The 24351-nt window shown below is 41.9% G+C and overlaps 1 protein-coding gene and 1 pseudogene across 2 annotated transcripts in view; one reads left to right on the top strand and one right to left on the bottom strand.

The window, feature by feature from the left end:
- The window catches only part of MAML2 (mastermind like transcriptional coactivator 2), a 343746-nt gene that overhangs the window by 18168 nt on the left and 301227 nt on the right, over nucleotides 1–24351 (top strand). The window lies entirely within an intron of this gene.
- LOC144295512 (small ribosomal subunit protein uS5 pseudogene) lies at nucleotides 7181–8246 on the bottom strand (annotated as a pseudogene).

Raw genomic sequence — 24351 nt, 5'->3', positions numbered from 1 at the left:
AGAAAGTGCAAGAGTTCATAATTGATGGCATTTTCCTTCAAAGTGGAGATGTACCTTATTTATCCTCGTATTTCTAGGGGACAGTAATGCCAGATATGTAGTAAGCAAGCATTTTACCAATGTTTGTTGAAATTAAACTGTGGTGAGCATGAATTTTTAAAGGATCCCAATCCTTTACATTTTTCTGACTAAATGTACCTTACACCTGATGTGAAACACTGACCTTGAAGATTTCCTTTTGGTTCAGGGTTTGTTTTGTTTTGTTTTTAAAACACCTTCATTAAGTATTTACTCTGTCAGGTACTCTTCTAAGTGTTTTTAGAATATTAACTCATGTGTCCTCACAATCACATGGTGAACTAGGTACAATCTTATTTCCATTTGACAGATGAGGAAGGAACGTGCCCAGATCACTCAGCCACGAATGGTAGAGGCAGTATTTGAACAGAGTGGGATGTTGCCACCTCCCGTGTGTTTAGTTATAGTCTCCTACTGCGTATAGAAGGTCATTACACAGATAATCTCAGACTCCAGCTCACACACAACCCAGGCCTCAGTTTGGAAGCCTATGTGCAGCAAGACATTTGAAAGTCAGTAGTGAGTAAAACTAAGTCATTGGGGATTTTGTTTTTGTTTTTAAATACTTTATTCAGGGCAGCCCCGGTGGCGCAGCGGTTTAGCGCCGCCTGCAGCCCAGGGTGTGATCCTGGAGACCGGGGGTCGAGTCCCACATCAGGCTCCCTGCATGGTGCCTGCTTCTCCCTCTGCCTGTGTCTCTGCCTCTCTCTCTAGCTGTGTCTCTATGAATAAATAAATAAAATCTTTTTAAAAAAATAAATAAATACTTTATTCATTTATTTGATGGGGAGAGAGAGAGAACAAGCTGGGGGAGAGGGAGAAGCAAGCTCCCTGTTCAGTGGGATTGAGAGATGACAAGAGGCTCCATCCCAGGACCCCAGGATCATGACCTGAGCTAAAAGCAGACAGACGCTCAACCACTGAGCCAGCCAGGCACCCCAAGCTGACTCATTGCTGGAGGTGCAGATGAAATTCAGAATGAATGCCTAGGGGCTACAGATTACTCTTTGAGACCGTTTCCAGGCTCTTGTTTTTTTCAAGAGGTGGAACACACTTGAATATGTAGAATCTGTGAGTGACAAATAGGTTTTGACTTGCATGGAAGCAGAGGTTGGTAGTAACCACGCGGAGAGCTATGAGGAGGATTATATGAGGTGATATCCAAGCTTGGTGGGAAGGGGGCCATGGTGGCTCATTATTGTTAACTGCCATGGGCAGAGAGAAGGCAACATGGCTGACAAGTCCCTGGAATGGATTCTTCAGGATCAGGAACCCAGATCTGGAGGGTCTTAAATATAGATTTCTGATGAAATGTCAACTCTTCCCATGGAGGAAAATGTCAGTTTTCCATGGAGGAATGCTCAAGTGGTATCTAATGATACCCCTTTATAAAGTCAGGTTTAAATAGGTTAAATAAATTGTAACTTTAGGCTCTAAGTGCCTTGAAGATGGCTAAGCTCCTTGAAGGCATTAGAACCTCTGTTCTCTTGGGATGTCTGGGTGGCTCAGCGGTTGAGCATCTGACTTTGGCTCAGGGTCCCGGGATTGAGTCCTGCATCGGGCTCCCTGCATGGAGCCTGCTTTTCCCTCTGCCTGTGTCTCTGCCTCTCTGTCTCTCTCATGAAGGAATAATAAAATATTCTAAAAGAAGAAAAAAAGAGAAACCTCTGCTTTCTGTGAGAGCTCAGGGAAGGCGACTGAGTTTGTTTTTTTTTTCAGTATTGTATAAAGTGCAGTGCGAACTTGGCTTCATTCCCTCCCTGACTTGACCCGGATGGCCCCTGAGCCCCTTTCCTGTAGAAGTCCTGCAGCTACCATCACTCATGATCAGCGCCCTGAGGAAGGTCCATTTCTGGGAGAAGCAGAGACAGCGACAGCAGGGAAATGGGAAAGTGACACCCCAAGCAGGAGACCGCCAGAGCTTTCTTTTGGGGAATCAAATTCTGCCACAGCTGCCTCTGAAAACAAAAAAGCTTAACAGCCGTGTATTGCGGTCTGATGTCCAAGCTCCCCTTTAGGCACCCAGACTAGAGAAGCGAGTAAGACAAGTTCTGTGCTCTCTTAGGAAATGCTTTCTTATCAGTAGCTTCCTTCTCCCTGGCAGGTAATGACATGACATCTTGAGTATGGGAACCCTCTGAATTGAATGCGGAGTTTTGTGTGATGGCATCTGTGCTTATTCAGTGTGGGCAGACTCCACCGTTGGTCAGGTTCTCCGAGGGCCAAAGGACCTGAGGGTGAGGCTCATGGGGCTGAGAAGAAGAATCCACCAAAATGAGGCCAGTGCAATCACTCCACACAGAGTGGCCAGTCTTAAGACATCCCAGAATTTCCTCTTTTTGTATGACTGTTCATTCTAGGATCGGGAATCCTAGGAGAAAGCACACATGGGTTTCTTCATGCCTCACATACTTCCTTCACCTTGGGCTGTTGTTGTCTATTTTGTTATCTACCTGAACATTTTTCCTCTTTTCTAAAAAGCAAGCAGCCCCGCAGCAGCAGCTGAGCTTTTTTTTTTTTTTTTTTTTTTAAGATTTTATTTATTCATGACAGACACACACAGAGGCAGAGACACAGGCAGAGGGAGAAGCAGGCTCCACCCAGGGAGCCTGTGGGACTGGATCCCTGGTCTCAAGATCACGCCCCCGGCTGAAGGCGGCGCTAAACTGCTGGGCCACCAGGGCTGCCCAGCAGCTGAGCTCTTTGTGTTCTGTTTTGCACTTGAGTTTTGAGTCAGTCCAGCAAAATCTGTTAACTTTGTTTTTCAGTGACCCCCCCACCCCCATCTTGAGGTTCCTCTCCTCCCACCTTGACCTCAAACTCCAAATTTATGTCCCTGTGTCATTGTGAGGAACATCTTGGTGAAAAGGCTGGAGCTGAATTGGAGCTTCGTCTTGGGGATTTTCATAGTAACACTGACTCTTTATTATTAGCTGTACACTCCGGACTGCTAGAGTTCGTATTTTGGCAGTGGTCCATCAAACACCCTATTCTTAAGAGCCTTTCACTTAGTCGTAAACATGTGCTGGGACTGGGGCTCACTTTCTTTATTGATATTTACCAAAAGCAGTTTAACTGTTGAAAAGTTGTTATTAAAAAAAAAAAAAAGAAGCTCAGACTTCAGGACTATTTTTCCACTCATCTAACTCAAAACTATGCTTGATCTAAAAAAAGTTAATTTGGCATTTAGTGGCTTAATTTGATGGTCCAGTCATCCTGGTAATTTGAGGGGAAGAAGAGATGTAACTGCTAGGTCATTTTACTTTGATAGATAGATGCCTATCAAACACTTGTGGAGGGGATGGCTGCTACACATAATTTACATGATCGACCAGAACGACTAAGGAGAATAGTCCAGTATACTGAGGAAATTGTTCCTGCCCTTGACGTTTTCTCTATTTAGAATAAAAGTGTTCTATAGACACATCTACTGGACACTCTACATTTTGGAGACTTTCCTAGTTCCATTATGAGGATGCAAATAATATCCCAAATTCTCACTGGCTTCTAGATACATAGATGTATTCAGAAATTTGGTGAAGGAAAGATGATCACAAATATGGCTGTTTCTTTGATCTCTGGGAGGAATTTGGGCAAGTATAACAACATACATACTAATCTTTTGAGGAGATGGTGACTTACAGCCATAAAGCAGGAGCCTCAAGAATTTAAATGTTCAAAACTTTGATATTTTTCTCCTGTGATTTAAGATTCTAAAAGTTTCACTATTCAGGTGGCTGAACAGAGCTGCTCTGGGGGCTGTGGTGATACTCTAAGTAATGCTTTTCATAATGACCCCCTTCCCTTGAGTGTATCTCATTGTTAGTTTTGTGGTAGGGCATTAATTGACAGGTGGCATTCACCAATCAGTATAACAAGGAGTTAATTCCATTTTATTCCATTTCCCCCTGTTGAGATGTAGGTATTTCATAGAGATATCCGAACTCACAATGACCATTTGATGGAAAAACATCATGCCATGAAATCATCTCGCCTGCTTTGCATGTCTCTTATCTCCCTGGGCCATCCTAGGAAGCTCCCTGTAGCTTCTGTGGGATGAGCTGGAGATTCCTACTGATGAATGTTCCTTGCACAACTTTTTGAGTGAGGTACCACTCTGGGCACTTTGCCTATTCAGAAAAATCTCAACTGGCTCTGTCTCAGGGCTACCCTTCTAGGCATATATTATTATATGCTTATTGACTTCGTATTGCTTATTCAATTTGAAATGTATCTAATTGTTTTATGAGTTGTATTTCCTCCAGTATTGAATGTAAGTGCCTAAAAAGTTTTTAAAAATCAAAATTAATTTATTGTCAGCAAGAAGATTTTTCCTAAAAAATCATAATAATATTTCTTCCCTCTCTTGGGGGAGATGGATACTGTTCCCTACCTGGACCTTTTTCAGAATAACACAACTATAATGCATCTGTGCCCTACTGTAGTTACATATGTGCATAACTGTTCAGTGAGTAGCAAGGAAGAGGCCATAGTATATCAGAAGGAAGAACACATATTTATGTTTTCAGAACTTTTAGGAGGGAGAAGAATTTGCAGATTTGAGCTCTTGGAATTTCCTGTAAAATTTTTTTATTACGGTTTTTGTTCAAAAGTCAGATGCCAGTTGCCATGTTAATAAGATGATGAGAGTAGATAATTGTATTATCTGTTGATGCATAACAAATGCCAAAGCATAGCACTGAAAACAGTATATGTTTCTTACCTCACACAGTTTTTAAGGGTTAGGAATTCAGAAAGGTTAGCTCAGGGCCTCTCATTAGATTGTACTCAAATCATTGGCGGGGACTGAAGTCACTTCAAGACTTGAGTGGGGATGGAGGATCTGCTTCCAAGTTCATTCACATGGTTGTGGGCAGCACTCAGTTGGCTATTGGCCAGAGGCCTTAGTTCCTCACCACTGTGGCCTGTCCTTAGGCTGCTTAGGTATTCAGGTCACAGCAGCTAGAGTCCTCCAGAGGCAGTGATCCAAGAGAGTGAGAACCAGTATAGAAGCCCAGGTACCATCTCCCCTACTGTGATTTTGAGGAAGGTTATACCACTCACTATTCTAAAATTAGGCCATCCATTCATGTTCCCTGTATTTATGGAGCATCAAAGATATACCAGGCACTGTTCTAGGCACTTAGGATACATCAGGAAATAAAACAAAGATCCTCACTCTCATGAGTCTTGTATTCTGTTTTATATTTTGCTTTTCATGTCGCAAATGCTGTGGGTCAGGGGGCTGGGGTAAGTAAATGGACCTCAAACCGTTGTTTCATGTTGACTTGCATTTGACTAACTTCAGCAAGAAACCCGGAGAGCTCTTCTCCTTGTCTGCAGGAATAAGGGGAGGCTTTTTGAAAGCCGTGTAAACAATACAGTCTCTCCAGTGATTACATTCTTCTGTTAACTGTCTTAAATGATTACTTCTCTGTCTTTGATAGCTAAGTGAGGAAGTAAAGTCCATTACTTAAGAATTAAGGGAAGTAAAGTCCATTACTTAAGAATTAAGGTTGGGGAGTCAGACTCTCCTGGATTTGAGTCAGAACTCTCCTTTCCTGCTGTGTTACCTGGAGCATGTTTGTGTGACTCTTCTGAGTCTCACTTTTGTCCTCTGTACAATGGTGATAACAGTGGCACCTATCTTGAAGTCATAAGCAATAAATGACCTAAGGCACTTATCATAGGATTTGCTTACCTAGATACCCCTTGATTTTACCTGCCTTTTCTTCTTTCTGACTGCATCTAACTGACCCTTACCAAAAGTGCTACCAGAAATGACCCCCTAGTTCCACCCAAACTAAACCATCCAAGATAGCAGGAGGTGTAGTCATGTTACTCCCAGAGCATCTTTCCAGCCCCCCTTCTTCGCCAGAGCTGTGGCTGCCACCAGTGTGTGTATGAAGCGGGAAGAATAACTCAATCTGGGGTTCACAACTTGTGTGGAAGCCTTTATCATCAGGAATTTATCATTTAGATATGTAGAACTGCTTTCAGTATCTACCTGATGGTTTCCTACTGATGCTGTTTCTGTTGCAATATTTTGCTAAGTCATCTGTCAGCACAGTGGCCTGGAGAGGAAAGACGCATGTGCTCTGGGGTTTCTGTCCTCGCCAATCATTGATCCCAGACACCTGAGCCAGAAAGGCCCCGGATTTTCCCCAGTCCAGCACTGAGCAGGCAGCTGCTTCCTGCCAAGGAGGTGCCTGCCTTCTTGAGGCTGGGAAGCTGTGGCCTGGCTCTTAGTTCCTCTCTCATCTTCCTTCCTGGAGTGGTACCATTAGAGAAATTGGCAGTGAGAGGAAAGGGATCCTCGTAACTGCCAGCCCCAGAAAGAACATACACATTGAGCCAGGGGTATGTGTTGGTGGAGAGTGGTGCAGTATATTTTTGTGAGGATACCTGGTAGTTTGGAGCTCTGTGCATTATTATATATATATACCCTCCTAATTTCCCCTTGCTTCCATTGGACAGGAAGTGTGTGAAAGGATGACATACAATCCCTCGAATCATTGGAAGACATGAACAAATGTGACCAATTTCCAGGCAGTCAAGGGCTGTGGATTAGTTAAGAGGAAAAGCATTCTAAAGACACAAGGGTGGAGAGGGCCAGGGAGGAAGGAACAGATGCTTTGAAGCCAAGCAATCCTGAATTTGAATCCTGGCTGTAACATTGTTGGCTCTGTGACCTCAAATGATGGTATTTTTTTAAACCCATCTGGCCTGTTCATATAGAGGATGGAATAATATACCAGTCTGTGAGATGCATAGAACACTTGGAACAATTAAAGAAACAAGCAAAAAACTTAGATCCCAGGAAACATTTCTTTTCCTCTTAACAGTTTTCTACATTAATCAAGTTAACACATCACATTGTTTTTGTTAAGAGAATATAGTTGCAGCTTCTGGGGCTTTGGTTCTCAAACATTACTGTATATAGTATTCACTGGGGAATGTGTGAAATTGCTGGGCTCCACCGACAGAAATTCAGAAGCTCTGGCATTTGGAGATTTCTTTCTTTTCTTTTCTTTTCTTTTCTTTTCTTTTCTTTTCTTTTCTTTTCTTTTCTTTTCTTTTCTTTTCTTTTCTTTTCTTTTCTAACAAGCTTTAATTCACTTGTATTTTTCTTGTATAAAACTATGTGGTAGCCACAGCTGGAGCCTGGGTCCTCTGCACGGAGACTCTGATGTGGGTTTTTACAAGATGGTCAGTGAATTCCTGATAGGGAGACTTGGTGAACACAATCTCTTTCCAGAGATCAGGGGTGAGATAGCTGTAGGTCTTGGAGATGGCATCAAAAGTAGCCTTGGCAAAGTTCCCCAGGGTGGCAGTGCAGCCCCTGACCTAAGTGTAGCAGTCGTCAATACCAGCCATCATCATTAGCTTCTTGGGCACAGGGGTTAAGACAGTGCCAGTGCCTCTGGGGGCAGGGATGAGACGCACCAGCACAGAGCCACAGCGGCCAGTCACCTTGCATGGGACAGTGTGGGGCTTGCCGATCTTGTTCCCCCAGTAGCCTCACCGCACGGGGACGATGGAAAGCGTGGCCAGGATGATGGCCCCACGGATGGCAGTGGCTACCTCCTTGGAGCACTTGACGCCCAGACTGACATGTCCATTGTAATCTCTGATGGCCACAGATGCCTTGAACCTGGTCCGCTGGCCAGCACGGGTCTGCTTTTGAACGGGCATGATTTTCAAAACCTCATTCTTGAGGGATGCCCCCAAGAAGTCAATGATCTCAGATTCCTTGTTGGGCAGAGAAAAGAGATAGATCTCCAGGGACTTGATCTTCATGTCCTTGACTAGGTGGCCCAGCTTGGTGACGGGGATCCGCTCCTGGGCTTCCGCCTTGCCTCCGTGAGCTGCGCGGCCTCGGCCCCGGCCCGGCCCGGCCCGACCACGGCCCCGGCCCGGCCCTGGATGCTGCTGCCGAAGCCTCCACAGAAGCCTCCGCAGAAGCCGCCGCAGGAGCCGCCCCGGCCTCCCATTCCCGGGCCTCTGGGCCCTGCCGCAGCACCCGTGTCATCTGCCATTGGCTGTTCTCGCTAAGAAAAAGCGCGTTTGGGGATTTCTATAGAAGATTCTCGGGTTACTTTTGGAGACACAGACTCGGGGGTAACTCCAAGTCTTGGAAAGTTTTGAAATCATCTTGGCTCAAACAGTTTAGGCCTTTGTGGAGGTCAGATATGAAACACCACCTTCGAGGGACGCCTGAGTGGCTCAGCGGTTAAGCATCTGCCTTTGGCTCACGACGTGACTCCATCTGGGGATCGAGTCCCACATGGGGCTCCCTGCGTGGAGCCTGCTTCTCCCTCTGTCTGTGTCTCTGCCTCTGTGTCTCTCGTGAATAAATAAATAAAATCTTAAAAAGAAAGACAGAAAGAAACACCTCTTTAGAGATTTGAAGATACTGAACTGTAGCTGCTTTAGGACTATTGGTGTGCTCCCACCACCTTCTAGAGCGCCTTCTGGTGCAGAGATGTGCAGCAGTGCACCTTGCACTATGTGGCGAATCTGCCGACTTGGTGTGTGAGCTGGTTGGAGCAATGAAGGAACTGTAGCTATCCGAGAACAATCATCCATGTGCTCCCATGTGCCTTCTGGGTGCTTTAGAAGACACAAAAGCAGAGCTCTGCAGCGGGGCGCCTTCCTCTCCGTGGCGAATCTGCTGACCTCACGTGTGAGCTGGCTGGGGCAGTGCGGGCACTACATGGGACCTCAAGCAGGAACGGGACGAGGATAACTGTGGAATGCAGCACAGGCCGAAGGACAAGTGCAACCAGAGGGCTTGGGAAGATAATGAATGCCAAGACGCTGAGTGCTGAACTCTGAAGTGATGGTGCCCGCCCCCTGGCTCGGGGGTGGGGGGGTGGGGTGGGGGCAAGGCTTGGAGCCCCGGAGGCAGAGGAGTTGTCTGTCCCTCCAACCTTCAGGGTCTGTTGGGTTAATTTTTAATTCCACCTCAAGACAAAGCTTGAATCCCCTATGTGGTTACTGCCTTGGCCCAGGTCGGTGCCCCCCTTCCCTCCACTGACACGACAGCGCCGAACCCGCCTTCCTTTTGGTACCTGCTGAGTACAGCAGCAGACGTTGCCTTCCCGCTACACAAAATTGTTCCCACCACACCCCTGCCTCAAGCTTAAGTGGCCTCCTGTTGCATTTAAAATCCCAACTCGTTGGCATCTGTAAGTCCTGCGCGTGCTGTTTCCTGCTCCACGGTTCAGGCCTCCATGGCCTTGCTGACTGTCCTCCTGCCGGTGTGTGGAGCAGCGGATTCCCCAGCTGAGTCAGTGCCTTTCCTTCCAGAGCCCTCTATCATGTGATTTCTCTAAGTCGTCCCCTGGCTGGGTCCTGCCTAATTTTTACATCTCAACTTAAACGACAGCCTGACTGACCACCTCTTCCAGAGAGGTTTCTCACCTACTATTCTGTATTTTTTCCCCCTCCCTTTTTTTACTTATTACAATTTGCGTTGCCTCCATTTATTTACCCACTTTCTGCCCATTTTGCTCTCCTCTTCATCCGTGTACCCATGGCACCCACCTGAGCATTTGGGCACACGGTTGCTCGTTGAGTGAGTGAACAAGTACTGTGATGTCCTGTGTTCCACAGGATAGGGGATGAAGAAGTGGCAGGAATAGCTGCTTGTTTTCCAAACAAACTCATCCTTCTAGAATATTACATGGAAGGAAATTGCAGGAGTGTGCAACAAGTGACTCACTCGCCCAAATTGAAATTCAAAGAACCAGAGGTCCTTCCATTCTTTTTTTGGGGCCTCATATTGCCCAGGTGAGAGCCAAGCTGTGTCCATGTGCTAGAACACTAGTACTTCACAGTTTACTGGTGCTTTTGGCTGCCTTAATGGCTCACATATATAACTGCTGGTCTGACTATTGGGAGGAAATAAGGTCTGGAGCTGGGTTGTATGAAACTAAAGTTTGCAGGGCCACAGAGTTTCTCACGGCCGGCCCCATAGTGCATGCTGTCAGGACGAGATGCACAGCTCAGCTCAGCTTGACAGGGAGCTTTGAGCCAGATATCCTCAGGGATATGCCTGATGGCTTGCTTTTCTCTTGAGCCTCCAGGGTACCAGGAAGCAGGAGAGTGAGTCATCCTGACCTGTTAGAGCAGGTGAGTGAATGTTATATGAAGACAAAGCAAGAGCATGAAAACGTTTTTATTTCAAAGAGACAAAATCTAGGAGCATGGAAGCCATTCACAAGATCCTATGTAGAAGGACTAATTTAAATTTAAAGTTTGAAAGAGATAGCATTAGAATAAGTAAAAGATAGTTCTACTTTACATAATAAATAATAAGCTTATGGGAAATCTAATCCCAAGAGGTGGTAGGCTGAATGAAGATGTGTGAATTAAATTAGATGAAAGATGAATATATTTATTTATATTCATATATATTATATATTACATTAAATTAGATGAAACATGAATATATTTATATATAAATATATATTTATATAAACCTTATATATATGCATGTATAAATATATATGAAGTGAAACACAAATGAATATATAAGCATATAAATAATCATAATGGGTTACTAGGGAGTGTTTGGGGCTGTCATTTCCAATCTTTGCAGTTTATAACAAGGACAACCATAGTTTTCCATGGAACATTCCTTGGTACTATTTTGCCCCTTTTCCTTTCAATAAATGTTTATCCAGCACCTTCTGTACGTATGGTGGCATGCCACGACCAGGATCAGATGTTGCCAGTTTTCCTGAGGGGGCCAAGTCTGTCTGGTTGAGAACTTCCTTTATAGTATACCTGGTAGATGGAGGAAAGCAGCCTAGGTTGCTGAAAATAGATTAGGGATCCCATACCATGTATTTCGGAAGCTTCCTAGTGCCTGTGTACTCTTGATAGAACATCTAGAGTTGGCACCTGCTGTTTGAAGTAGGACACGTTTGGTCCTTTAAACTGTAAGAACTCAGTTTCTCACTGGTTGCCGTGACACCTGCTTCCAGCTCAAATTGCTGATTTCTGGCCTCTAGTCTGGATGTCAGGGGCCACACCCGCCCCTGCTGCTCCTCTGGCTACTTCCCCTTGTGGATCCTACTGTGCCAAATATTTATTCTGGGCACAAAATGAGCCTATGTTATCTTCTAAACAGAATAATGAAATGGTAGTTGACATGGGGCAAGAATTTGGGAGGCATCTTGGGAAACGGAGAAGAAGGTTGAAATAATCTGCCCACTGCTCTGTGTCCCTGTGTTTTAGGTTATCTTAGCAGGAGTTGAAACAAAGAGAAGGCGGTGACAGTGCCACTGTGCAGAGTGCTCATTATGCCCTCTTAGATACGGCGCTGGTCACCAACCCATGGGAAGGATGCTGTCATTGTCTGGGAGTGGGTGAGGCCTCAGGAAAAAATCTGTGGTATGAGGAAATGTTAAACAAACTAGTCGTGTTTTTATTAGGAAAGAGGGGGATAGCAAGATGACATAAAAAGGATTCCAAACTATCACTCAGAGTTACAGGTGTTGTCTTTGAAATGATCCAGAAAGACTGTGCTGGGCCTAGCAGGCCACACGCTCTAACAGGCAGCTGCATGGCCTGGCCAGGGGGCCCTGGGCTACTGGGTCACCTCTGACTCTGTCCTCTTCTGTGGCATTCATTTTCGTCTTTCAAGCTCGTCAGCAAGGGCAAAGCTGAGCAAGATCTCCTCTGCAGAACTGGTTCCAGAAGTGTCCTTTCTTCATAAAGTTCTGCTTCAGTTTGCCTCAAGTTTTTCCTTTTGCTTTTCATATCCTACCACCACCCCCAAAGACCACACTGTGGGGAGAGTCAAGCAAGTTAAGAAATAGTAAAACTGGGTGAATTGCTAAGTACTCCTAATCAGAGTGTGTTTTCAGGGTATACAGATCACCTCATTCAGGCAGCAGAACACCTGTGGTGTTTAATAAAATGCAGGTTCTGGGGTCCTATTTCAGACCTTGAAAATTGACATTTCTGACATAGGGCCCAAATACCTACATTTTCAATAACTATGAGAGGCTGCATCAGGCCAGGTAATTTGTGTGTGTGTGTGTTTTATTCATGAATGTATCCCAAACATCTAGATCACCTCCTAAAAACACCTAAAATATTACGGGGCTCTATAAATATTTATTGAATGAATGAATACACCGAAGCCTAATAGGATTTATTAGGATTGCTTTTCAATTAAATAGTAGCGGAAACCAGTAACAGGAGAGGGGAGTCTTTATTGGGAGGAAGACAGACTTGAAAAGAGGAAGGAGAGAAGTCAATTTGAAGCATGGGGCAATTTCTGAGAGACTAGGCCTAGGTGGGGCCCTGAAACAGACTTGGTGCGACAGCACATGGGGTGGCACTTGACAGATGAGGAAAGAAGCTTGAAAGAAAAAGGGAAATGCAATGAGGCAGTGGTTAGAGCAATGGTTCTTAAACTTTAGTGAGCCTCCCAAGTCCCCTGGGAGGCTTGGTAGCCCGCTGAGTGCTGTCCCCTCTGTTCTGAGCTTCTGATTCAGCAGGTCTGGGGTGGGGCCTAAGGATTTGCATTTGTAACAGCTTCCTAAGTGACACTGGTGCTGCAGGAAACCTGCTTTGTGCACCACTTAGAGTTAGTTGGTTTCATGAGTCAGATACTTTGGGGTATGAGTCCTTGCTCTATGCCTTGTTAGTTGTGAGACCGTGACGGTTTATCTAGCCTCATATCTCAGTTTCCCTCAAATGTAAAATAGGGATAATAATGATGATAAAGTGTCACAATACCAACTGAGTTGATTCATGTGAAATATTTAACAAAGTGCTAACACATCCAAGTACTTACTATCTTAAAAATTATTACTTTGGGCACACTTGGGTGGCGCAGTCGGTTAAGCATCCAAGTCTTGGTTTTGGCTCAGGTCATGATCTCAGGGTCGTGGGATAGAGCCCCAAGTCTGGCTCCTCCACACTCAGTGTGGAGTCTGCTTAAGATTCTCTCTCCTGGGGATCCCTGGGTGGCTCAGCAGTTTGGCGCCTGCCTTTGGCCCGGGGCACGATCCTGGAGTCCCAGGTTCGAATCCTGCGTCGGGCTCCCGGCATGGAGCGGGCTTCTCCAACTCTGCCTGTGTCTGCCTCTCTCTCTCTCTGTCCATCATAAATAAGTAAATAAATCTTTTTAAAAAAAATTCTCTCTCCTACTCCTCTGGCCTTCTTGCTCATGCTCGCTTTTCTCTCCAAAGTAAATAAATGAATCTTTAAAAAATTATTACCTTGTCCAATGTGACCCTTGTAACTTTTGGAGGAAACAAAGAATATAGTTGCTCTTCTAATGAAAGAAGAGAAATGACTTCACAGAACCAGCATGAAATTTAATAAGAGGATGGACTAGTTCAGATTCTAGTACAACAAAGGTATTTCTGTGCCACAATATAGTAGCCAACTAGGTAAAGTTAATTCTTGATAGGGAAGCACCTGAAGGCTAATTTTTGCAATAGGTGAAAGAAGTTGGCCTGACTGGAGATGGATGGTGGTAATAGTTTATACAACATTGTGAACATACTTAATGCCATGGAGTGAACACTTAAAAACGGTTAAAATGGTAAGTTTATGTTATATGTATTTTACTACAATTAAATTGGCTGGCCCAAGTATTACTCTTTCCCTGATGACCTCCTATAGGGAAATTCATTTTAGTGTGTAATTTAGCAACTATTGTTCAAATCAACCTTCTTAGCATGAAGAGTGGCTAAATTTTGAAATACATAATGTGTATCTTCTGGGGCGAGCTCTCAGGGCCTGCCTGCCATTGCCAGTGCATTCTCTAACAAATCAGTTTAAAAGATAAATCCAGTGATGGCTTAAAGTCCTAATGTTGAATTGCAATCCCTTTTCATACACAAAAACCCACATTTCTGGATTCTCATTGGGTAATTGAAAAAGAAAATACCCTGGAGGGCTTGCCTAAAACAGTCTGTCTTTTGCTTTGAACTTTTCATTTGTGAGATGATGAACTTGGTTGAAAATACAAGCCATTCCCTCATTCTAGTTACATAGGCCTTTATCTGGTGTCTGAGAAGAAGCCTTCTTTTGATGGCTGCATACTACATTGACAAGGAAGGATACCTTTGTTCTTAGAATCTAATACTATACCAATGGGGAAAAAGGCCTCCTCATAAAAAGCATTAGAAGGATCTGGGAAAAATCATTTAGAAAAAGCAAAAGTAGACAACTTTCAATTGCCTCCCTCAAAGTGAAACTCAACATCATAGAGGTAGTCCCCCTATTATAAGCAAGCTGGATTCCAAAAGCTTGTCAGTATGCCACTAGAATATGGCATTCATTTTCCTATAGCACCATCCCTGCGTGTAAGACCATGTTTTGAGCTCCAGCATGGTGCCTGGAAAATCAAGGGATGTCTTTGGTGGCCTCAGCCATGAGAGTCCTTTCCAAGTGCCATAGTCTCTAGCAGTCTATTGCTACCATCCCCATGGAAGGAATGTTACAAGTCATGTGTTCTTACCTCAGAGATGACTAACATTCAAGGTTGGAAATATTCCAGAGATCACAATTTGATTTTATATGTGCTGCTGAAGCGAGCACACACAATTTGATTTTATAAGACACTTTGCAGAAATATCTTAGATAATAAGGATTTCTGATGGCTTCATAAGAAATAAAGTGTGTAGTGACTTTCTAGCTTCTTCTATTTCTTCTCACTCTTTAGCTTCTTTTTTTGTTTCATTTATCATTCTCCTGCATGCCAGAAGTGGACTTATCTGATTTCTCAAACTCTTAGCCAGCATAAATAAACATAGTGAAACATAGTAGAGTAGTGAAGAGCTATTCAGACCTGGATGTGAGTTTCTGCCCTTCATTTTGCTGTGAACTCTTGAACAAATTACCTGACCTCTCTGAGCTACAATGTCCTATATATAAAATGGAATAATAACTCATAAAGAGTTATTATGATAATTAAATGAGACCATACGTATAAAGTGCTTAGCCTATTGCCTGGACATAGTTGGAACTCCATAAATGTTAACCACTATTTTTGCTACATGCTTCCTAGGCTTTTTTTATTGCTCTTTTTCTGGCTATAGTTACATCTGTATTTTCATAAATGATATTGAAAAATGTGTGTCATAGCATTCAGTGCATTCGCACAGCAAGTTATAGTTTGTAAAGTGATTTCTCATTTGATCCTTACAACCACTCTGTGGAATCAGAAGAGCTGAAGATGTTTCTTCGTTTCACACATGTGGTAACAGGCTCTGAGAGGTGTAGTGACTTAGTTTGGTTTGGCTTTGGCAGACCAAAGAATCAAACCAGAGTCCAGACTCTTCAGGTCAGTACTTTTTGTTATGTGTTAGAAAGGGTCTTATAATTACTGATGCCGTAGTATTGCCAACCTAAGGACTAGGGAGAAAAGACTTATGTGTTTCTGGCTTTAGTCCTTTGCTTTTTAGAAAACATATCCAAGAAGCCATGCTTTATGAACAGAGTTAGAATGTTTATTTTTCTTCCATGTACTAAAATTTTTCAACCTATGTGCAACAATGTGGTAACTTGAAAGCTGATTCTGGGGATTTCATGTTTCTGGCAGTTTCAGGTCAGGTTCCTTGGGGATAGAATTTCACATACTCTGGTCATCCCCAAGGTAATATAATGGGGTTGACGAGATGGTAGATATCCTGATGAGTTCTTAAGCAAAATGAACCTAAAAGGTTGTTTCAATATTTTTATCACTTTAGTATTTTTGTCACTTCACTTTTGACTTCCCACAGCCTGACTTTTAGATTACTTTTAAAAGAAAAACAAAAAAACCTTCAAATTTCTGGCACAACGATAATAGTTTTGGCAATGTTCTCTGGATTTGCATATCTCCTTTGCATATTGGTTTTCTCTATATCTATAGTAGAATTTCCTTTTTGACACAATCACAGCATAAGCTGAACCTTTGTTATGACTTCTTGGCTCCAAATGTGACAATAGTTTTTAAAAGAGCAAGAAGCAAGTGTTCTCCCTATTTGTCGTCAGACAACTGTTAGAGACTTAAGAGTCTTGCAAATCATCCATTTGGGAGATAAAATATCATAATACTTAAGGCCTTGGGCACTGGAGTCCAAGTTTTCCCATTTATTAACTGAACCGATTGTGGGAAATGATTTCCTTCTAAGGCTTTAATTCCCCCCTCCCTCAGATGGTAAGGTGATAGAACCTGCCTAACGGGGCTGGTGTGAAGATTAAGTGAGAAAGTGTAGTCATGGTGCTCAGTGGTGTCTAGAGACCATCAGTTAGCCTCATCATCCAGATCATCTCAGTACCCTCGATACGAGGTCGGATGCAGCTCTCTGTGCAGATTCCATGGTTGTAGGTGAGAATAAATCACTCATAATTATGAGCAGAACACTGTCTGATAAACCTGAATCATGCTGTTATGGAGTCTTTTGACAAAACCACATCTATAGGGTTAAACCAAAGGGCAGTTTGAAACTTTGGCCTCTGAGTGTGATTGCATTGTCAAGCATTTCACAGTAAAATACAATAGCATTCCAGATCTCAGTATGATGTCAGACACAATGCATTACTCATTTCAGTGGGAATTCATTCTCTCTGAAAACCCAAAAACATTCATCCAGAAATTTCAAGACATTCTGATGAAAACATTGCCAGCTAACTCTATCAGGGACACTTGGTTCTATTTCTTTCTCTCTCCCTTAGTTCTATATGTTACTGAACTTAACCAGCGAATTATTTTTGTTCTATTTCATCTCTTTATGTTGCAGCATGTTGACATTTGGACAAGAGTATGCAGAACAGAAAAGTATCACACATGTTTTTCACTGTTTATAAATGAAAGATTCATTCATTCAACAAGTATTTGCTCAATATTTATTGTGTCCAGGACACCAGGTTAGGTACATGATCCCTGACTTCAAGGACTTTAGATTCTAAAAGGGAAAGGGAGTAAAAATAAGCAAACACTATAGTAGCAAGTAGTTTTTGCTCACAGAGCCCAATTTTCTGTAGACAAGCTAAGACATAAAGAAATAGGAATTAGCCACAGAAATAATTTTGGAAAGTACATTCTGCAGTGACAGAGCAGCTCTGATCCATACCTCAATACTTTATGTCTATGTTGGGTTTCTTGCTGATAAAAATTACAACATAATAAATTGTGGAGTTTGGAAATGATTGGATTATAGAGAATAAAACATAAGTATGTACTAAGTGAAAAGTTGATACGAGAATTTGGAGCAATACCATAATTATTTAAATTGTCACAAGAATAGATTCTGTGGGCTAGCATTTAAACACAGAGGCTTCAGTGACACAACAGTCGCCCATATGTATGTAAAAAAGACTTCAGTTACATTTCAGAATTCCGCTGCTGTTTAGCAATTCACTACGTTTTGTTCCCCTCCTAGTTTAGGATATCATTGAAATATCTTAGTATAATTACTTCCATACTTTGTCATTAGTATTTTATATTCTTTTATTTCATGAACTAACCCTCCAAATTGTAGCTGTGCCAAAATGAAGCTTCCTCTGAAATTTTGATTCTTATTCTGAGGTATGGGGGGGGGGCTCCCCAATGTAATCTACAGCACTGTGTAAGGTTTGAGTCTAGAATTATAAAATCTTCCATGAGCATGGGCAAGATTCACTGTAATTCAGAGTGGAACAATCAGCATTCAGAACCACACGAAAGTAGGAAGGTAGGGCTCTCTTCTTGCTCCTTCCTATCCTCCATAAAGTGATCCCCACCCCTGAGCCATGGACCATTCATCCTTTGGGGCTGATACTTGTTCTGCTCCTGAACTCTCATGAGCCTTCCGTGGACTGAAAATAAAATTAATACACACTGAGAGATTATCGTTGCAGGGGATTTGTGGGAGCCCACTTTTTATGAGAAATGACTGTCACCCCCAAGGATGTTATTTGAATCTGAAAAGAGGTGGTTATAATGGAAGTGGCGCTGCTTTAATCTACTGTAGGGAGCTGCCACCCTGCTCTACTGCTAGGCGGCCTTCCCATCTGAGCAGAATGAGCATTCGCTCTGGGGAAAGCAGCTGAGGTCAGAAAACCGTTCCAATTTTGCAGTTTCAGGAATGTGTTGGAGCTGCAGCTTTAAGATGGCATTCCCCCCTCACTGCTTTGGAGGGAGCCTGGGCTAATGTGAATAGGGGTTTTGTATGAAGGTTTTGGGTGAGCCAGAGCCACTTGGTAATCAGGGCAACAAGGCACTTTAATCCTTAAGAAATATACTTTCCATACAGCTTCTCTCTTTTTCTCTTAAAGTGAAAATATAAGCACAACTTCCCTGGCCCCAGTAGTCATCCTGCCTTTGATCTCATTTTGAGTTCAGCACTGGGGGCAACTTGATCTCGGACGCTATCTCCTTTCATAGATGATAATTAGCCCAGTTCTAGGAGGCTGGCTGCAATGATATCCTTTGCTGTTAGAAAGGGGAGCAGGAGCAGGGATTGGAGCAATTGTTTGCTGTGTTGATGACTGTGATGTTGCCATGGGAAAGCTCAAGACTTCAGGAGAGTTTGTGTTTTGTTGGGCGAGGTGCCAAGCTGTTGTGACTTATTACAGCCGTGCAAGTGAGCCATACAGAACAGTATCCTGTGTAGCAATTCAAAAGGCAGGAGCACTTTAATCAGGGAAAGATAGAACACTGGGTAGTCACATTATGCTTTATTTCACTGTGGAACTGATAAATAGACCCAACATTTGTGTACTCTCTGGGTTTGGTCTTTTCACTTTGAAGGAAAAAACAAGTCAATTCTTCCCACTCACCCCAACTGAAAGGCAAAACAAAAATGCTTCTGCTTTACATATAAAGACCCCTTGTAAAGAATGGAGTGTTCTCAAATAACAGCTCTGCCCACAAATGCTAGTTCATCTTGACTCAGCCTCAAGAACAGCAAAACTGCACAGGCTAAGTTGATTCGGTGTGAAAAAGGTGGGGGGAGGGGATTGGGAAGGTTGCTTCTAAATTCAGACTCCAGACATCACTTTGCTTCACTTCTAAGAAAGATTCAGCCACTTTACACTGCCCCCCATCCCACAACCCCCCTCCCCCGCCCTCCCAGGCCTAGCATAGCACTTGGCCCAGCCTGGATGTTTAGTCATTGTCCAGCCATACTGAAGACAAGGAGTTTTCATTGGGGTTGAATGAAAAGTTGCTGTATAGATCCATAGAAAGGAAAAATCTGGAGCTTTGTGAATGATTTTGGCCTTTCCGGTCACAAAAGGCTGGCTATAACCTCTCTTTTTGCCAGTAGTCAACATAGCCCTTTACAAAGATGCCAAGTCTCCATTTCTTTTTTGTGTTATGTAGACATTGCCTAGAAGTTCCCTTGGTGCCAAATCTTTTGAAGCCTCTTGATCCATTCCAGAGAACTCTTGGAAGAAGAGAGAACAACTTCACAATTTCCATTTTTAGCCTAAAACAGATGTCAACATGTTAACTCTTCTTTATTCAGTATGGTGGGCCTGGGTCTATGTAGTGATCCCAGAGGAGCAACTGAAGTGCCCTGTGTTTTCTGGATAGATTTTCAGTGAGAGAATTGTGAGAAATATATGTGTTGCAGATCAACGAAGCAGCTATGGCTTATGGCATAAAGGGAAGAAAAGTATTTTTCACATTTTAAAATATTAGAATAAAAGTTGTGTGTGATACATTTTAAATATTCATTTTCTGTTTTTTTTTTTTAAGATTAAAGGCTTTATTAGGTGGATGAATAAAAGAAGCATAAGATTTTAGTAGAAGATGACTTGTCTTCTCCAGCATGCCTTTTTTTTTTTTTTTTTTTTTTAATGTCCATTTTCCAGGATTATTTTATCTTTTGGAAACACTTTCTAGAGTGTTTGTACTTGAGTTTGTTGCTTTGTAGTCTTCTTTGTTTGCCAGATTGGCTATTTATTTTCACCCAATTTGACCTTAAAGAGACATTACATAGAGGCAGATGTTTTCATCTGCCTTAATTTTCAGTTACTGTATTTCTAAGTTCTGGTAGCATTCAGAATAGTTTTTCATATAAGCTGTGGACATTTTTTCTCATGTAGAAACAAGTTTTCTTTGGGTAGTAGATGACTCAAATAGTAACTTATAGATATCTAGGCCTTTGGGAATTAGGGAATTGATGAGACTTCCCCCCACAGGTTTTTCCATATAGTAAATTTTCATATGTATATTAATAAGGATACAGCCTGTTTCATCATCACCATCATCATCATCATCATAGTCTTTTACATAGACTTTATTTTTTAAGTACTTTTAGGTTCACTGCACAATTGAGGAGAAGGTAGAGGGATTTCCCATATACTGTCTGACCCCAGACACATGTGGCCTTACCTACCATCAACATTCCCACCAGAATAGTAAATTTGTTACAATTAATGAACCAAGTTGACACCTCATTATCACCCAAGGTCCATGGTTTACATTATTAAGGTTCTCTATTGGTGTTGTACATTTTATGGCTTTTGACAACCATATAATGGCCTGTGTCCACCATTATAGTGTCATACAGAATGTTTTCACTGTCCTAAAAATCCTCTGTGTTCCTCCTATTCATCTTTCTCTCCTTCCTAATTCCCGGCAACCACTGATTTTTTTTTTTTTTTTTTTTTTTTTACAGTCTTCATAGTTTGGCCTTTCCCTTATTATTTTAGAATGCAATATCTTAAATTTTAAAATATTTACTGAAATTTGAAAGTTGCTTAAAAATGGATGAGTGGTTTAAACATCATGTTTTTTACATTAAGGGTTTATTACAAGTACACTAATTCCTTCCCCCAAAGTGAGAATTCCTTGACCCAATAATATTCTTAGTCAAAGGAATTGCAGCTTTCTGGGACTCTGGAATTTTCAAAAAGTGATTAAGTCAGTAGTTCCTTGAATAGAAGCATAAAGAGCATAACACATAAGAGCATAACATGGCACAAATGCATTTAGCCTCTTCTTTTTGAATGAGTCCTTCCTTTGGGATGACTGTGGTGTAGTTTCATTGTGATCTGGGCTGTGTTTATGGAGAACTGTAGCAGTTAAGCTACTCAAGTCTCCATAGCTTCTCTGTCTTTTCCAAGAGAAGTTTTTATGAATACATTAATTACTCACAGATCTGTAAAAGGTTATTAAGGAAATTAGGGTTAATAGGAAGCATTAAAAACTTTTGATGTGGATGCCATAAAATGTAAAAGGATAATTTGGATTTAAAGTAAGTCTTGGTGCCACTCTCAGGAAACAGTACTGGATGGATAGGGGAGGAAAGGAAACATTTCTCTCTTTTCTAAATTCACCTCAGCCCATGTCTCACTCTCTGTTTGGACTACTGCAGTACTTTTAAACTGGCCTCTTACCCTATCACAAATCATTTACCCTTTCACCAGTTAAATGTCTACAGTGAACTCCTTTTGTATTAAGTCCCTACTTAAGTGGTACCTTCTGCCTGGAATGAATTCTAAACTTCCTAACTGACCCTGAATTGTGTGGACCCCAGAGTCAGGAGAATTCTAGGCTTGTTACTGGAAATAAAACTGTGGTAGAAGCCAGCCCGACTTTTCATTCTGAGGGGTGAGTGAGGGAACCCTTTCTCCATGGCCTCTCCTCAGAATTGGGACTCTTTGATCAAGAAAGCTCAGAACTGACTTGCAAGAACTAAGGTGGAAGAAGCTTTCACAGATTCCAAAGCTGGAATGGGTCCGATGAGGATCAAGGGGCCTGGGTTGCTGAAAGAGATTCAAACATTGATGGGGACCAAGGACCATTCTGAGTACTGGTATCCACTTCCTTGCACATCATAATTGCACAGGAAGTGTCTGCTGTAGGATTGGCTGACCACGTGGCATTTCTTATGTTTGTTTGTTTGGTTTTTTTTCTTTCTCAGATACCTAGATCAGAGGTTAAGTGAGGTAGAGAAAGTGTGAGCTCTAGAGCCTAGGGCAAACCCAGGAGTCATAGAGAACTCTGCCCTTTTGTGGGTGCCAAAGACAGCTTGGGCAGTATGTCGGACTTGGTGTCAATCTGTCCCTTTAGGACACATTTTCTTGGATCTGTTCTTATAGGACACATATTTTGTCTTTTGTACTCAGCCTGTCTTCTTCAAAGGCCTAATGTATAGTCCTTATCCCTGAAGTATGCACTTGGCATGGAAATAGTTCAAAGGAGGAAAAGAAAATAGATGCCTTAATTTCCTTTATTTGAAAATTCTTCACTGCACTGAAAGGAATTGTAAGAAGGGCAGTCTCTTCAGTTTTCTGTATTAGTATATACTTATATCACACTCATGGAAAACTGGTTCCTACTGGCTCCTTGCTCTATGGTCTATTCCTTAGGGAGAAATTGCTGTTTTACTACAGAGATAACTATAATTCTAGCAAGATTAGCAAAGGAAACAGCATCAATTGTACTTGCATTTTGACACTGGAGTAATTTCTGTATTGGTAAGTTATGTGATATTTCTATAAAAGTTAAAGAATATACCACTCTTTGAGGGAATAATTCAGGATGCCTGAATAGAAATTATTATCTTTCCTTAGAGAATGTGTGAATCATATGCTCCCTCATTTCAAGGAAAGTATAGAAAACATTGGCTGAAAAAATGTCAAAACCACATTGATGGTTGATATTCACCGGAAGTTTGATAAAAATGGGTCTTTGAGTTCATTATAAATTGGCAGAGCCCTTTTAGAAAGCATTTTGGCAATATCTTTCAAGAGCCATAATAATATCTGTGCCCTTTGACTCAGTAATTTCACTTCTGGGAATCTCTCAGAGGAAAGAATCCAAAATATGGAAAAAGCGATGTGCATGAAAATAATTGTCATAGGATTGTTCGTGATAATAATAAAAACCACTGGAAACCCCCATGTGTACAAAGGAACCAAAGTAAGTGAATCTTACCTATTTATCTTACCTTACCTTTTACCTATGTAAAAATACAAATATCAAAAAAACCTGGGTAGTAATACATCTAAGTTATAATGGAAGGATTAAGATAGTGTGTATTGATGTATACTTTTGGGTTGCAAGCAACAGACACAGACTCTAATATTAACAATAAAATAATTTATTAGAAGGACATGGGATTGTTTGTAGAATGCACAGAAAGTCTGAAAAACCAAACCTTAGTCAGGGAAGAAATCAGGACAGCTCTGAGGCTCCAGGTGGCAGGAACCAGAAAATCCTGTCTGTACGTGACCTCCTCAGACGAGAGCCAGCTCTACCTGGTTTCTGGGTCATTGTCCCCAGCCTCCAGGGAATGAGAGTTTCTTTGGTCAGTCTGGGATCATATACCCACTTGGTGATAGGAGAGGAGGGCAGGCACCATGATCAACTGTCCCACCCACAGCAGACACAGAAGGATGGGTAGATTCCCTGGGCAACATACACAAAGACAGCATAGACTCCTAGGAGGCCACTACAGCAGATGTATAGTACATAGTGGGGTTTTTTTCTCTTCTCCATATAATCTGAACTTTGTTATATTTTCAAGTCAATGAATTGTAATCAACAGACTATATGTCTGAGAAAGTCAATATGGGTAGAGATAGAAACATTTCCCATTATGTTATTGCAAATACCGACCATATGAAGCAACATGGACAGCCTGCAAACAAATCCATGTCTTTAACACTGAGCTAAGTAGCAATTTCTTAATATCTTAATAAATGGAAATACCTGATGGGGCTTTGATGAGGATTAAATGAAGTAGCACATGAGAAAGAACTTTGTACAATGACTAGCACATACAATAAAAGTGCATATTAAACTCAGATAAAGGCTAAAGGTATAAAGAATGAGGTCACAATAGCTCTTCAGTGTTGATGTTGTAGCCAAAAAGCTATAGCGGCTAAGTTATATATAGTGGCAGGTGATAATGATTATAAAATGTGGGAATTATGGTTCAATTTAGATTTTCTTTGCCAGTGCTATTAGTTTGTATAAGTAAAAATGTCAACACCTGAATGTATTATCTGAATATGAGTCCAAGAGGCACAATTCATGAAGTAGCTAATTTAATTTGCCTAGGTTTGGATTTACCATGATGCCATCGATCATGACATATATGCTTTAATTTAGAACAGCTAAATGTATCATGTATCATATAAGATAGGAATCTGTTTATATATAAGCTGCAGTGAAAGGCTCTGAGAAATATAATATGTGTTTATGTCAATTAGTCATGAGCCATCTACATGGTAGCAAAATAATCATTCTGCTTTTACCACATGTCCATGGACTATAATTGATTGGCTTGATCAGAGCCTGTATGTTCTATGCTG

Source organism: Canis aureus, chromosome 23, assembly GCF_053574225.1.
Source record: "Canis aureus isolate CA01 chromosome 23, VMU_Caureus_v.1.0, whole genome shotgun sequence".
Lineage (NCBI taxonomy): Eukaryota > Metazoa > Chordata > Mammalia > Carnivora > Canidae > Canis > Canis aureus.
Note: the sequence above shows the minus strand (reverse complement) of the source record. Positions and strands in the feature narration are given on the sequence as shown.